At 42.7% G+C, this 16,993-nt stretch overlaps 1 pseudogene; it reads right to left on the reverse strand.

Annotated features, from left to right (window-relative positions):
• Positions 1-1,628: 1,628 nt before the first annotated feature.
• Positions 1,629-16,993, reverse strand: part of LOC135521693 (uncharacterized protein C8orf34 homolog) — a 105,803-nt pseudogene continuing 90,438 nt past the window's right edge.

Raw genomic sequence — 16,993 nt, forward strand, 5'->3', positions numbered from 1 at the left:
ATGAGGGCATCACGTGTGACTTTGACCATATGACTCTGGTCTAAAGTAGTGCACTATGTAGTGAATAGGGTGCCATTGGGTCCTGGTCTAAAGTAGTGCACGATGTAGGGAAGAGGCTGCCTCTGGGTCCTGGTCTAAAGTAGTGCACTATGTAAGTAATAGGCTGCCATTTGTGACACATACAAGACAATGAATGCATGAAAGGATATCTGTTAAAATCGCTAGCTGCCACACAGACGTCTTCAACTTGTAACCTCATGGAGTACAACCGAGTTTAGGGAACCGTATGTAGTCAGAGAAAATATTGATACTAAAAGTGAACTGTGAGTAACTGGCAAAATAATAGTGTATATGTGAAATAAAACATTACAGATGGCAATCAAACAAAGAGATTGTTTACGTCCCCAAAAGAGCACCCTAATCCCTATCCCCTATGTAGTGCACTACCCATAGGGCTCAAGTCAAAGTAGTGCACTATATAGGGACTATGGCGCCATTTAGGATGCAACTCTCTGTTTTAATAAAGGAATATCAAAGATGTTGATCTCATTTCACACCTGAGGCAACATTATTGAAAGCTACATGTAAAATGGTGTTTATTTACACCAAATCAACACACCCTTATATATTGATTCGGCCAAATCAACACACCCTTACATCTTGATTCACCCTGACACATCCTTTGTGGCGAAGATCCTTTTAAAAAAAACACATTCACCACCCTTTCAGCTAAATAGACCTGTCTTACTAAACCTGAATAAACCTGTCTTACTAAACCTGAATAAACCTTTTCCCACTTATGGTGAATAAACATTCACCATGAAATGTGATTTAAGTGTGAGTGTGTGAGTGTGTGTGTGTGTGTGTGTGTGTGTGTTTTAACACAGGGGGAGGCTGTTGATGATAGTGTTGACATATTCCTGTACAGAACAAACCCTCAACATGTGTCCCAAATATCACCCTGGGGGTCCTGGTCAACGTGTATATAGGGAATAGGGTCACAGCCGGTGGCTAAGAGGCTTTCATTAGACCACATCCCGAGAGGGAGGGACGGAGGGACAGAGGGAGGGACGGAGGGAGGGACAGAGGGAGGGACGGACGGAGGGAGGGACAGAGGGAGGGAGGGAGGGAGGGACAGAGGGAGGGAGGGAGGGGGAGGGAGGGACAGAGGGAGGGACGGAGGGAGGGACAGAGGGAGGGATGGAGGGAGGGACAGAGGGAGGGACGGAGGGAGGGACAGAGGGAGGGAGGGAGGGAGGGACAGAGGGAGGGACGGAGGGAGGGACGGAGGGAGGGACAGAGGGAGGGACATAGGGAGGGAGGGACAGAGGGAGGGAGGGACATAGGGAGGGAGGGACAGAGGGAGGGAGGGACAGAGGGAGGGATGTGTCTCTGGGTGTGTTTCTGGGTGTGTCTGGGTGTGTGTCTGGGTGTGTGTCTGGGTGTGGGCGTGTGTCTGGGTGTGTCTGTTTATCTGGGTGTGTGTCTGGGTGTGTGTCTGGGTGTGTATCTGGGTGTGTCTGGGTGTGTCTGTTTATCTGGGTGTGTGTCTGGGTGTGTGTCTGGGTGTGTGTCTGGGTGTGTCTGTTTGTCTGGTGTGTGTCTGGGTGTGTGAGCCTTTGCACATGTTAACCTGAATCTGACAGTGACGTCTCCACTCTCAGACAGCCACAGTTTCCACACGCCCAGACAAACGTCCACACGCCCAGACAAACGTCCACACGCCCAGACAAACGTCCACACGCCCAGACAAACTTCCACACGCCCAGACAAACTTCCACACGCCCAGACAAACTTCCACACGCCCAGACAAACGTCCACACGCCCAGACAAACGTCCACACGCCCAGACAAACGTCCACACGCCCAGACAAACGTCCACACGCCCAGACAAACTTCCACACACCCAGACAAACTTCCACAAGCCCAGACAAACTTCCACAAGCCCAGACAAACGTCCACAAGCCCAGACAAACGTCCACACGCCCAGACAAACGTCCACACGCCCAGACAAACTTCCACACGCCCAGACAAACGTCCACACGCCCAGACAAACACAAACATTTTTGAAATTGTAACTAGTCAGTGAGCACGGTCCTGCTCATAACCACAGCTAGTGCTGAGACATGTCTGTCACACACAGACCATCTGGTTGCAGACCTGGGTTCAAGTACTATTTGAAATCTTTCAAATAATTTTATTATTTGTATTTTATTAGTAGTATTTTGCTTTAGCCAGTCTGGTGAAGTTTGGACTGTTCTATCGATTCCAATGCAACAGAGAAGTACAATCAAGCACAGCTAAAATATTTTTCAAATGATTTTACAATAGTATTTGAACCCAGGTCTGTCTGAATAAATAATTGATGTGTTACCTTTAATTATGTAAAAACATGGAATCAATCACTTCCAGGTTTATTTTTAATGGGTTCAGTCAATGCATAAAAATTAAACAGTTTTTTGATATACATTTAAAGTTTTTACATCAGGCTTGTAAGTATTTTCATGTCATTCAACATTCTTACGAAAGTCAAATATACTGAAACAAAAATATAAAACGCAACAAGCAACAATTTCAACGATTTTACTGAATTTTACATTTCATATAAGGAAATCAGTAAATTGAAATAAATGTATTAATTAATCTGTGATTTTTACATGACTGGGCAGGGGCGCAGCCAATGGTGGGCATGGGCCCACCCACCCGGGATTCAAGTCCCTTGAAAGCCACAGTACTCTAAAACCATGTGTAAAATAATCTTCCAATCAAATTGGATTTTTTCGCTCCGTTATTCTATTCCTTTGAAAGCCGTTCCCCTTTAAACACACACTTTAATAACTTTAATAACAGAGATTGCATTATATACAGTACATATGCTACCATCACAAAAAATATACAGTGGGGGAGAACAAGTGTTCGATACACTGCCGATTTTGCAGGTTTTCCTACTTACAAAGCATGTAGAGGTCTGTAATTTTTTTTAATCATAGGTACACTTCAACTGTGAGAGACGGAATCTAAAACAAAAATCCAGAAAATCACAATGTATGATTTTTAAGTAATTAATTAGCACTTTCTTGCATGACAGAAGTATTTGATACATCAGAAAATCATAACTTAATATTTGGTACAGAAACCTTTGTTTGCAATTACAGAGATCATACGTTTCCTGTAGTTCTTGACCAGGTTTGCACACACTGCAGCAGGGATTTTGGCCCACTCCTCCATACAGACCTTCTCCATATCCTTCAGGTTTCGGGGCTGTCGCTGGGCAATACGGACTTTCAGCTCCCTCTGTCAGGATTTGGCCAGGGTTGTTCCGGGTTTTGGTCACTAGATGCCCCCATTGTGCTTTTTGACCTTATGTTTTTTCCCTTGATTCCCATTATTATTTGCACCTGTGCCTCGTTTTTCCCTGATTGTATTTAAACCCTTAGTTTCCCTCAGTTCTGTGCTCTGTGTTTGTATGTTAGCACCCAGCCCTAGTGTTCTGTGTATTCTTGTCGATTCCGGTGGACGCTCTTGTGGAATTCTGTTTTTGTTTTTTGAGTATCTCTTGAGGCTTTTTTGTGCTATACCTACCACCTTTTGGATTTGCCATTTTGTATTGAAGGACTTCTCCTTTTTACTTTATTAAATACACCGTCTTAAGTACTGCTGTGTCTGCCTCATCTTCTGGGTTCTGCTGACTATTCGTGGCTCAGTTGGTTAAGTGACTGTTTCTCACTCCGGAGACCCAGGTTCGTAACCTGACACCCTCCAAAGATTTTCTAATGGGTTCAGGTCTGGAGACTGGCTAGGCCACTCCAGGACCTTGAGATGCTTCTAACGGAGCCACTCCTTAGTTGCCCTGGCTGTGTGTTTCGGGTCGTCATGCTGGAAGACCCAGCCACGGCCCATCTTCAATGCTCTTACTGAGGGAAGGAGGTTGTTGGCCAAGATCTCGCGATACATGGCCCCATCCATCCTCCCCTCAATACGGTGCAGTCGTCCTGTCCCCTTTGCAGAAAGGCATCCCCAAAGATTGAAAAGCATCCCCAAAGAATGATGTTTCCACCTCAATGCTTCACGGTTGGGATGGTGTTCTTGGGGTTGTACTCATCCTTCTTCTTCCTCCAAACAAGGCGAGTGGAGTTTAGACCAAAAAGCTCACATGAGCACATGACCTTCTCCCATTCCTCCTCTGGATCATCCAGATGGTCATTGGCAAACTTCAGACGGGCCTGAACATGCGCTGGCTTGAGCAGGGGGACCTTGCGTGCGTTGCAGGATTTTAATCCATGACGGCGTAGTGTGTTACCAATGGTCTTTGAGACTGTGGTCCCAGCTCTCTTCAGGTCATTGACCAGGTCCTGCCGTGTAGTTCTGGGCTGATCCCTCACCTTCCTCATGATCATTGATGCCCCACGAGGTGAGATCTTGCATGGAGCCCCAGACCGAGGGTAATTGAACGTCATCTTGAACTTCTTCCATTTTCTAATAAGTGCGCCAACAGTTGTTGCCTTCTCACCAAGCTGCTTGCCTATTGTCCTGTAGCCCATCCCAGCCCTGTGCAGGTCTACAATTCTATCCCTGATGTCCTTACACAGCCCTCTGGTCTTTGCCTTTGTGGAGAGGTTGGAGTCCGTTTGATTGAGTGTGTAGACAGGTGTCTTTTATACAGGTAACGAGTTCAAACAGGTGCAGTTAATACAGGTAATGAGTGGAGAACAGGAGGGCTTCTTAAAGAAAAACTAACAGGTCTGTGAGAGCCGGAATTCTTACTGGTTGGTAGGTGATCAAATACTTATGTCATGCAATAAAATGCAAATTAATTACTTAAAAATCATACAATGTGATTTTCTGGATTTTTGTTTGAGATTCCGTCTCTCACAGTTGAAGTGTACCTATGATAAAAAAATGACAGACCTCTACATGCTTTGTAAGTAGGAAAACCTACAAAATTGTATCAAATACTTGTTCTCCCCACCATATCGAGCTTCAAGAAAAAAGGTTTGGCCACAAAAGGCTTTGTTTTCTTTCTTTCAGATCACTAAATGAGGTAAGAAAGCTAAAAAAGCCAAACAGTTCATATTTTGTTTTACTCCATACTCTAAAGTCTTCATATTTACCCACAATAGTTCAAACATCTTTCTAAGGGCTAGATAGTCTAAGAAATATCAACGTATGTGGAAAAAGTATACAATCTTTTTTTTAAATATATATTTAAATATACATATATATATATAAAATAATGGTCTCTGTACACAATATTGAAAATGCCCAGTGGTTTTGCATAATTATTTGATTGGATCAATGAATCTTTCTCTGGTTTTCATCCCTATAGGCCTGTAAAAAAAACACACACACACAAAGATGAAAACACTAAATCAGTCTCCTTAGAAACCAAGATTCAAACGCAAGCAATTCAACAACCACTAATAAGAAATGATAGCCTGAGCCATTACAATAAAACAGACTTTAATATTTGAACATGTCAAACATAAAAATGAGGGGAAAAATGAGAATGAAGTTGATTGGTTGAGTTTGGACCGAGAGAGAGGGGTAAATCCAGAGGGTGAAATTTCAAGCTATAAATTCTGGGAGAAGAGTGATAGGGGAACCGTGACATCAGCACCCAGCATTGGGGGTTTGGGCCGAGTGTCATGGTTACAGCATTGGATTGTTGGTGGTTTGTCATGGTTACCATTGCAGTGTTAGGTCATGGCATCTCAGTTAGCCAAAGCGCCGGCCTGATCTCTCTCTCTCTCTCTCTCTCTCTCTCTCTCTCTCTCTCTCTCTCTCTCTCTCTCTCTCTCTCTCTCTCTCTCTCTCTCTCTCTCTCTCTCTCTCTCTCTCTCTCTCTCTCTCTCTCTCTCTCTCTCTCTCTCTCTCTCTCTCTCTCTCTCTCTCTCTCTCTCTCTCTCTCTCTCTCTCTCTCTCTCTCTCTCTCTCTCTCTCTCTCTCTCTCTCTCTCTCTCTCTCTCTCTCTCTCTCTCTCTCTCTCTCTCTCTCTCTCTCTCTCTCTCTCTCTCTCTCTCTCTCTCTCTCTCAGAACTTGTTGACAAGCTAGCGCCATAATAAGGCAGAGCTGCAGACAACCTCAGCTAACCAATCAGACACTCTCTGGCCGCGTCCCAATTGGCACCCTATTGCCTATACGGTCAAAAGTAGTGCACTATACAGGGCCTTCAGAAAGTATTCACACCCCTTGACTTATTCCACATGTTGTGTTACAGCCTGAATATAAAATTTAAATTTAAAATGTATTAAATATATTTTTTTTCTCACCCATCTACACACATTACCCCATAATGACAAAGTGAAAACCTGTTTTTAGATTTGTATATGCAAATGTATTGATTACATATATTACTTGGGGTGGCAGGGTAGCCTAGTGGACTTGCAACCGGAAGGTTGCAAGTTCAAACCCCCGAGCTGACAAGGTACAAATCTATCGTTCTGCCCCTGAACAGGCAGTTAACCCACTGTTCCTAGGCCGTCATTGAAAATAAGAATTTGTTCTTAACTGACTTGCCTAGTCAGTTGAGAATTTCAAATAAAGGTAAAATATAAAATTAAAATTAAATACATAAATATCTAATTTACTTATGTATTCACACCACTGAGTCAATACAAAGTCTCTTTGGCTGAGATTAGAGCTTTGTGTCATCTTGGGTACGTCTATCAGCTTTGCCCATCTGAATTTGCGGATTTTCTCTCATTCTTCCTTGCAGATTTTCTCAGGTCTGTTAAGTTAGATGGGAAGCAGCCGTGAACAGCAATCTTCAAGTCTTTCCAAATATTTCGGAACCTTTCAGTTCCACCACCCACACATGCGATGACATCACCTGGTTTCAATGATGTTTCTAGAGACAATATCTCTCTCATCATCACTCAATACCTAGGTTTACCTCCACTGTATTCACATCCTACCATACCTTTGTCTGTATATCATGCCTTGAAGCTATTTGAACTGATTGCCCCCCATCTATCTTCAGAGCTCGTGCTGCTAGGCAACCTAAACTGGAACATGCTTAACACCCCAGCCATCCTACAATCTAAACTTGATGCCCTCAACCTCACACAAATTATCAATGAACCTAACAGGTACCTCCCCAAAGCCTTAAACACAGGCACCCTCATATATATCATCCTAACCAACTTGCCCTCTAAATACACCTCCGCTGTCTTCAACCAAGATCTCAGCGATCACTGCCTCATTGCCTGCATCCGTAATGGGTCAGCGGTCAAATGACCTCATCACTGTCAAACGCTCCCTGAAACACTTCAGCGAGCAGGCCTTTCTAATCGACCTGGCCGGGGTATCCTGGAAGGATATTGACCTCACCCTGTCAGTGGAGGATGCCTGGTTATTTTTTTTAAATGCCTTCCTAACCATCTTAAATAAGCATGCCCCATTGAAGAAATTTAGAACCAGGAACAGATATAGCCCTTGGATCTCTCCAGACCTGACTGCCCTTAACCAACACAAAAACATCCTATGGTGTTCTGCATTAGCATCGAACAGCCCCCGTGATATGCAACTTTTCAGGAAAGCTAGAAACCAATATACACAGACAGTTAGAAAAGCCAAGGCTAGAACACCTCCTCCCAGCTGCACACTGCACTAAGGCTAGGAAACACTGTCACCACGATAGGTCTACTACAATTGAGAATTTCAAGAAGCATCTTTCTACGGCTTGCCATGCTTTCCACCTGGCTACCCCTACCCCGGTCAACAGCACTGCACCCCCCACAGCAACTCGCCCAAGCCTTCCCCAATGCTCCTTCTCCCAAATCCAGTCAGCTGATGTTCTGAAAGAGCTGCAAAATCTGGACCCCTACAAATCAGCCGGGCTAGACAATCTGGACCCTTTCTTTCTAAAATGATCTGCAACCCCTATTACTAGCCTGTTCAACCTCTCTTTCGTGTCGTCTGTGATTCCCAAAGATTGGAAAGCAGCTGCGGTCATCCAACCCTTTTCAAAGGGGGGGACACTCTTGACCCAAACTGCTACAGACCTATATCTATCCTACCCTGCCTTTCTAAGGTCTTCGAAAGCCAAGTTAACAAACAGATTACATACCATTTCGAATCCCACCATACCTTCTCCGCTATGCAATCTGGTTTCAGAGCTGGTCATGGGTGCATTTCAGCCACGCTCAACGTCCTAAACGATATCTTAACCGTCGATAAGAAACAATACTGAGGAGCCATATTCATTGACCTGGCCAAGGCTTTCGACTCTGTCAATCACCAGATCCTCATCCCCAGACTTGATAGCCTTGGTTCCTCAAATGATTGCCTCGCCTGGTTCACCAACTACTTCTCTGATAGAGTTCAGTATGTCAAATCGGAAGGTCTGCTGTCCGGAACTCTGGCAGTCTCTATGGTGCCACGGGGTTCAATTCTTGGACCGACTCTCTTCTCTGGATACATCATTGATGTCGCTCTTGCTGCTGGTGAGTCTCTGATCCACCTCTACGCAGATGACACCATTCTGTATACTTCTGGCCCTTCTTTGGACACTGTGTTAACAACCCTTCAGGCAAGCTTCAATGCCATACAACTCTCTTTCCGTGGCCTCCAATTGCTCTTAAATACAAGTAAAACTAAATGCATGCTCTTCTACCGATCGCTGCCTGCACCTGCCCGCCTGTCCAACATCACTACTCTGGACGGTTCTGACTTAGAATATGTGGACAAATACAAATACCTAGGTATCTGGTTAGACTGTTAACTCTCCTTCCAGACTCACATCAAACATCTCCAATCCAAAGTTAAATCTAGAATTGGCTTCCTATTTCACAACAAAGCATCCTTCACTCATGCTGCCAAACATACCCTTGTAAAACTGACCATCCTACCGATCCTTGACTTCGGCGATGTCCTTTACAAAATAGCCTCCAATACTCTACTCAATAAATTGGATGCAGTTTATCACAGTGCCACCTGTTTTGTCACCACTGCGACCTGTACGCTCTTGTTGGCTGGCCCTCGCTTCATACTCGTCGCCAAACCCACTGGCTCTAGGTCATCTACAAGACCCTGCTAGGTAAAGTCCCCACCTTTATCTCAGGTTGCTGGTCACCATAGCATCACCCACCTGTAGCACACGCTCCAGCAGGTATATCTCTCTGGTCACCCCAAAACCAACACCTCTAAATAATATATTTAATCCATTGCTGCTGTTACCTGTTAGTAACGCCATTGCAAGACTAGGTTGTTATGCTTTTGAGCGTAAATTCTGTTACACTTTAAAGAGTTAAGTAGATAAATATGTTATTGTTTTAAAAATGGATATATACCAGCTCTAGGTTGGTTGATTCTTATTGGATGGCTTTTTGATCCACATAATAATGTTATCATAATATAATCCATACAATATAATCCATACAATATAATCTATGCAGTATATCATATCCAGGAATACTACCTGGTAATGTATACGGTAGACCACATTGGTGTGATTCTGAGCAGACAAATATGTTCTGCTTTATGAATAAAGTGTGAATGTGTTACAGTTTTCAAAAGGTATATTGACAAGGAAATGAGTGAGATGCTGGTAGATTATGACTGGTTGATTGGGTCAGACAGGTACACTTGAAAAATGCATTTAAATGTTTTACCTGAGAACACTGATCTTTTATTGGCATCCCGTACCCCACCTGTGAATGGATCAGAACAGACAATGACACATTAGTCTACAACGTAACTTATAATGCATTTATCCATTATGAAACCCGTGGAAAAGGTGAGAAATGGTCATTTAGACCCATCCCATCTCCACTGTGACAACATTGTGTAGTGAATTCAGGCGTATTCTAACTAAGACCAAACATAACCTCAAACAAGATAACTCTATTGGCAAGTGTATACACACATTAAACTCTTAATTCATGCAGTAGAGTTTCATAAATTAAACACTGTTTCCCATAATTGTTCAATGAACCATAACCAATTAATGAACATGCACCTGTGGAGTGGTCGTTAAGACACTAACACCTTACAGACGGTAGGCAATTAAGGTCACAGTTATGAAAACGTAGGACACTAAAGAGGCCTTTCTACTGACTCTGAAAAACACCAAAAGAAAGATGCCCAGGGTCCCTGCTCATCTGCGTGAATGAGCCTTAGGCATGCTGCAAGGAATCATGAGGACTGCAGATGTGGCCAGGGCAATAAAGTACAATGTCCGGACTGTGAGACGCCTAAGACAGTGCAACAGGGAGACAGGACAGACAGCTGATCGTCCTCGAAGTGGCAGACCACGTGTAACAACACCTGCACAGGATCGTTACATCTGAACATCACCTGAGGGGCAGGTACAGGATGGCAACAACAGCTGCCCGAGTTACACCAGGAACGCACAATCCCTCCATCAGTGCTCAGACTGTCCACAATAGGCTGGACTGAGGGCTTGCAGGCCTGTTGTAAGGCAGGTCCTCACCAGACATCACCGGCAACAACATCGCCTACGGGCACAAACCCACCGTCGCTGGACCAGACAGGACTGGCAAAAAGTGCTCTTCACTGACGAGTCGTGGTTTTGTCTCACCAGGGGTGATAGTTGGATTCGCTTTTATCGTCAAAGGAATGAGCATTACACCGAGGCCTGTACTCTGGAGCAGGATCGATTTGGAGCTGGAGGGTCATTCATGGTCTGGGGTGGTGTGTCACAGCATCATCTGACTGAGCTTGTTGTCATTGCAGGCAATCTCAACGCTGTGCTTTACAGGGAAGACATCCTCCTCCCTCATGTGGTACACTTCATGCAGGCTCATCCTGACATGACCCTCCAGCATGACAATGCCACCAGCCACACTACTCGTTCTGTGCGTGATTTCCTGCAAGACAGGAATGTCCATGTTTTGCCATGGCCAGCGAAGAGCGCGGATCTCAATCCCATTAAGCACATCTGGGACCTGTTGGATCAGAGGGTGAGGGCTAGGGCCATTCCCCCCAGGAATCTCCAGGAACATTCAGGTGGAAGAGCGGGGTAACATCTCACAGCAAGAACTGGCAAATCTGGTGCAGATTCAGTTACACATGGAGTAAAACAAACATACAGTCAATAATACAGTATAAACAAGTCTATATACGATGTGAGCAAATGAGGTGAGATAAGGGAGGTAAAGGCAGAAAAAGGCCATGGTGGCAAAGTAAATACAATATAGCAAGTAAAACACTGGAATGGTAGATTTGCAGTGGAATAATGTGCAAAGTAGAAATACAAATAATGGGGTGCAAAGGAGCAAAATAAATAAATAAATAAAATAGATACAATAGGGAAAGAGGTAGTTGTTTGGGCTAAATTAACCACAAGGCCACCCTCAAGCACATGTGTGACGAGTGATCAGGGTTAGATCAGGATCTGAATGCCATCTCTGAGGATGGGGCGATACGCAACAGAAAAGACAAGAGAGAGTGAGTTACGGTTACATTAGTACATTATTACATAGCATTACATTAGTACATTATTACATAGCATTACATTAGTACATTATTACATAGCATTACATTATTACATATCATTATATTATTACATATCATTACATTATTACATTATTACATATCATTACATTAGTACATTATTACATATCATTACATTACATACATTATTAGTATATTATTACATATATCATTACATTATTACATATCATTATATTAGTACATTATTACATATCATTATATTACATATCATTATAATTACATATCATTACATTATTATATATCATTACATTAGTACATTATTACATATCATTACATTATTACATATCATTACATTATTATATATCATTACATTAGTACATTATTACATATCATTATATTATTACAGTATTACATATCATTACATTAGTACATTATTATATATCATTACATTAGTACATTATTACATATCATTATATTATTACAGTATTACATATCATTACATTAGTACATTATTACATATCATTATATTATTACATATCATTACATTAGTACATTATTACATATCATTACATTAGTACATTATTATATATCATTACATTAGTACATTATTACATATCATTACATTAGTACATTATTACATATCATTACATTATTATATATCATTACATTAGTACATTATTACATATCATTATATTATTATATATCATTACATTAGTACATTATTACATATCATTATATGATGTCAGAAGGTGAATTCACCAATTTGTAAGTCGCTCTGGATAAGAGCGTCTGCTAAATGACTTAAATGTAAATGTAAATTAGTACATTATTACATATCATTACATTAGTACATTATTACATTATCATTATATTATCATATATCATTACATTAGTACATTATTACATATTACCATATTATTAGATATTACTACATTAATCTATTAGTACATTATTACATATCATTATAGAACTACATACTACCATATTATTAGATATTACTACATATCACTACATATTACCATATTATTAGATATTACTACATATCACTACATATTACCATATTATTAGATCTTACTACGTTAATCTGGTTTATAGAGCTGAATATCAAGGGAGGTATGATCTAATGATGTCATGTTTAAAGATGGATTGTACGGCCCAACTGGCACCCTATTCCCCACATAGTGCACTGCTGGCACCCTATTCCCCACATAGTGCACTGCTGGCACCCTATTCCCCACATAGTGCACTACTGGCACCCTATTCCCCACATAGTGCACTGCTGGCACCCTATTCCCCACATAGTGCACTGCTGGCACCCTATTCCCCACATAATGCACTACTGGCACCCTATTCCCCACATAGTCCCTATTCCCTATGTAGTGCACTACTGGCACTCTATTCCATATGTAGTGCACTACTGGCACCCTATTCCCTACATAGTGGCACCCTAGATAGAGAAAGAGAGAGAAAGAGAGAGAAAGAGAGAGAGAGAGAGAGAGAGAAAGAGAGAGAGAGAGAGAGAGAGAGAGAGAAAGAGAGAGAGAGAGAGAGAGAGAGAGAAAGAGAGAGAGAAAGAGAGAGAGAGAGAGAGAGAGAGAGAGAGAGAGAGAGAGAGAGAGAGAGTGGGAGAGAGCAACGTCATACTCAAACCATCGACTAGCTCTTAACGTGAATAAATCTCTCTGATGACACCGAGAAATGTAATTTTAGACAATGTCAACAGCCTCATCCACCCCTAAATTACCCCGTTGCCTGAACTCTAAAATGTTTGTACTGCGTTTTAACAGGCTACATAAATCTCATCTTTAGGTCCATAGAACGTCATACTTTGTATAATAATCACTTAGAATTGGGAGTATTGACATTAATAATTGAACTAAGGAAATTATGTGGTACACCCGATGGCATTAATAATGCAGTCAGTTATATTGTGGACACTAGAAAACCACACACTTCGTGAGAATAGCTTGGAGAAAGTTTCACACTAGAATGCTGAGGAAAGTTGATTTCACCTGTAAGTCAGTACGGGACAGAGAAGACAACAGGAAAGAACCGGCCAATATAGGATAAAGATGAAGAGAGGAGGGTAAGTGCAATAGACAGAGACAAAAAGAGAGAAAGAGCAGAGAAAGAGAGGGAGAAGGACATTCGAAAAGTATACAGACGCCTTGACTTTTTCCACATTGTGTTTGGTTACGGCCCAATTCTACAGCCCAATTCTACAGCCCAATTCTACGGCCCAATTCTACAGCCCAATTCTACAGCCCAATTCTACAGCCCAATTCTACAGCCCAATTCTACAGCCTCATTCTACAGCCTCATTCTAAAATTAATTACTCCCCCCTAATCAATAATACACAATACCCCATAATGACACAGTGCAAATGTATTAAGAATTAAAAACTGAAACATCACATTTACATTGGTATAAGACCCTTTACTCAGTACTTTGCTGAAGCACTTTTGGAAGCGATTACAGCCTTGAGTCTTCTTGGATATGACGCTACATGCTTGGCACACCTATATTTGGGGAGTTTCTATTCAGATCATCTCTTTTAACAAACTCCAAGGGGGCTCTCATATGCCTTTTACTGAGGAGAGTCTTCCGTCTGGCCACAGTTTGTTTTTCATTTGATTTAACCTTTATTTAACTAGGCAAGTCAGTTAAGAACAAATTCTGATTTACAATGACGGCCGACACCAGCCAAACGCGGAACGACGCTGGGTCGATGTGCGCCGCCTTATGGGACTCCCAATCACGGCCGATTGTGATAAAGCCTGGAATCGAACCAGGGTTTGCAGTGACGCCTCTAGCACTGAGATGCAGTGCATTAGATCACTGCGCCACCCAGCGGAGCACTCTACCATAAAGGCCTGAATGGTAGAGTGCTGCATAGATGGCTGTCCTTCTGGAAGGTTCTCCCATCTCCACAGAAGAACTCTATAATATTAGGTTTTGGTAGACAGAGTGACCGTTGGGTTCTTGGTCACCTCCCTGACCAAGGTCCTTCTCACCCGATTGCTCAGTTTGTCTGGACGGCTCTAGGAAGAGTCTTGGTGTTTCCAAACTTCTTCCAATTAAGAATGATGGAGGCCACTGTGTTCTTGGGGACCTTCAATTCTGCAGACATTTTTTGGTACTCTTCCCCAGATCTGTGCTTCGACACAATCCTGTCTCATGGACAATTCCTTTGACCTCTTGCCTTGGTTTTTGCTCTGACATGCACTGTCAACTGTGGGACCTTAATATAGACAGATGTGTGCCTTTCTAATTCACGTCCAATGATTTGAATTTGTCACAGGTGGACTCCATTCAAGTTGTAGAAACATCTCAAGGATGATCAAAGGAAACAGGATGCACCTGAGCTAAATTTCAAGTCTCATAGCAAAGGGTCTGAATACCAATAAGGTACTTCTGTTTTAAATATTTTATACATTTGCAAAAAAAAATCTAAAAACCCGTTTTCGCTTTGTCATTATGGAGCATCGTGTGTAGATTGATGACATTTTTAAAATGTATTTAATCCATTTTAGAATAAGCCTGTAACGTAACAAAATGTGGTAAAAGTCAAGAGGTCTGAATATTTTCCCAGAAAGCATCTGTATAAGGTAAAGCAGGTAGGTGGCCAGCCACAGTCACTCACTCTTGTCCTGCTCAAGTGGTTCCAGGATGTCACTCTCTGTGTCAATGGGAATGTGCCACGGCTGTCTGATAGCCTGTAGCTGCTTGTAGAACTCATCCTACAGAGGAGACATTACAGGGTTAATTCCTGGTTGTAGGTACAACAACACAGAGAGGAGAACGGGAGCAGGTTACAGCCATGTTCATGTTTAATTGAGGATTTTCTTTAAACAACAACGATCTACTAATATTTAGAGACTGGACATTGGCGAGTAGTATGCTAGGGAGTGGTGCACGATGTGCCCGTCTCCAGAGTCTGACCAGAAGACCGCTTCGTTTGCCTCTTTTACGACATCGTTGTTTTGGGTCGCAGGCTGGGATCCATTCCGTTGTCTTGGGTGGAAGGCAGAAGACAGGATCCGCTTCACGAAAGTCACATTCTTGGTCGTACTGATGGTGAGTTGACGCTGCTCTTATATTCAGTAGTTCTTCTCGACTGTATGTAATGAAACCTAAGATGACCTGGGGTATTAATGTAGGATATAACATGTAAAAAAAAACAAAAAACTGCATAGTTTCCTAGGAACGCGAAGCGAGGCGGCCATCTCTGTCGGCGCTGGTCAGACTCCGGAGACGGGCACATCGCGCGCCACTCCCTAGCATACTACTCGCCAATGTCCAGTCTCTTGACAACAAGGTTGATTAAATCCGAGCAAGGGTAGCATTCCAGAGGGATATCAGAGACTGTAACGTTCTTTGCTTCACGGAAACATGGCTCACTCGAGAGACGCTATCGGAGTCGGTGCAGCAAGCTGATTTCTCCACGCATCGCGCCGACAGAAACAAGCATCTTTCTGGTAAGAAGAGGGGCGGGGGGGGGTATATGCTTTATGGTTAACGAGACGTGGTGTGGTCACAACAACATACAGGAACTCAAGTCCTTCTGTTCACCTGATTTAGAATTCCTCACAATCAAATGTAGACCGCATTATCTACCAAGAGAATTCTCTTCGATTATAATCACAGCCGTATATATTCCCCCTCAAGCAGACACATCGATGGCTCTGAACGAACTTTATTTGACTCTTTGCAAACTGGAATCCATATATCCTGAGGCTGCATTCATTGTCGCTGGGGATATTAACAAGGCTAATCTGAAAACAAGACTCCCTAAATTGTATCAGCATATCGATTGCGCAACCAGGGCTGGTAAAACCTTGGATCATTGCTATTGTAACTTCCGCGACGCATATAAGGCCCTCCCCCACCCTCCTTTCGGAAGAGCTGACCACGACTCCATTTTGTGGCTTTCTGCCTACAGACAGAAGCTAAAACAAGAAGCTCCCGCGCTGAGGTCTGTTCAACGCTGGTCCGACCAATCTGATTCCACGCTCCAAGACTGCTTCCATCACGTGGACTGGGATATGTTTCGTATTGCGTCAGACAACAACATTGACGAATACGCTGATTTGGTGAGCGAGTTCATTAGAACGTGCGTTGAAGATGTCGTTCCAATAGCAACGATTAAAACATTCCCAAACCAAAAACCGTGGATTGATGGCAGCAATCGCGTGAAACTGAAAGCGCGAACCACTGCTTTTAATCAGGGCAAGGTGACCGGAAACATGACCGAATACAAACAGTGTAGCTTTTCTGTCCGCAAGGCAATCAAACAAGATAAGAGTCAGTATAGAGACAAAGTAGAATCGCAATTCAATGGCTCAGACACAAGAGGTACAGTGCCTTGCAAAAGTATCCGGCCCACTTGAACTTTGCGACCTTTTGCCACATTTCAGGCTTCAAACATAAAGATATAAAACTTTGTTTTTTTGTGAAGAATCAACAACAAGTGGGACACAATCATGAAGTGGAACGACATTTATTGGATATTTCAAACTTTTTTAACAAATCAAAAACTGAAAAATTGGGCGTGCAAAATTATTCAGCCCCCTTAAG

Source organism: Oncorhynchus masou, chromosome 30, assembly GCF_036934945.1.
Source record: "Oncorhynchus masou masou isolate Uvic2021 chromosome 30, UVic_Omas_1.1, whole genome shotgun sequence".
NCBI lineage: Eukaryota > Metazoa > Chordata > Actinopteri > Salmoniformes > Salmonidae > Oncorhynchus > Oncorhynchus masou.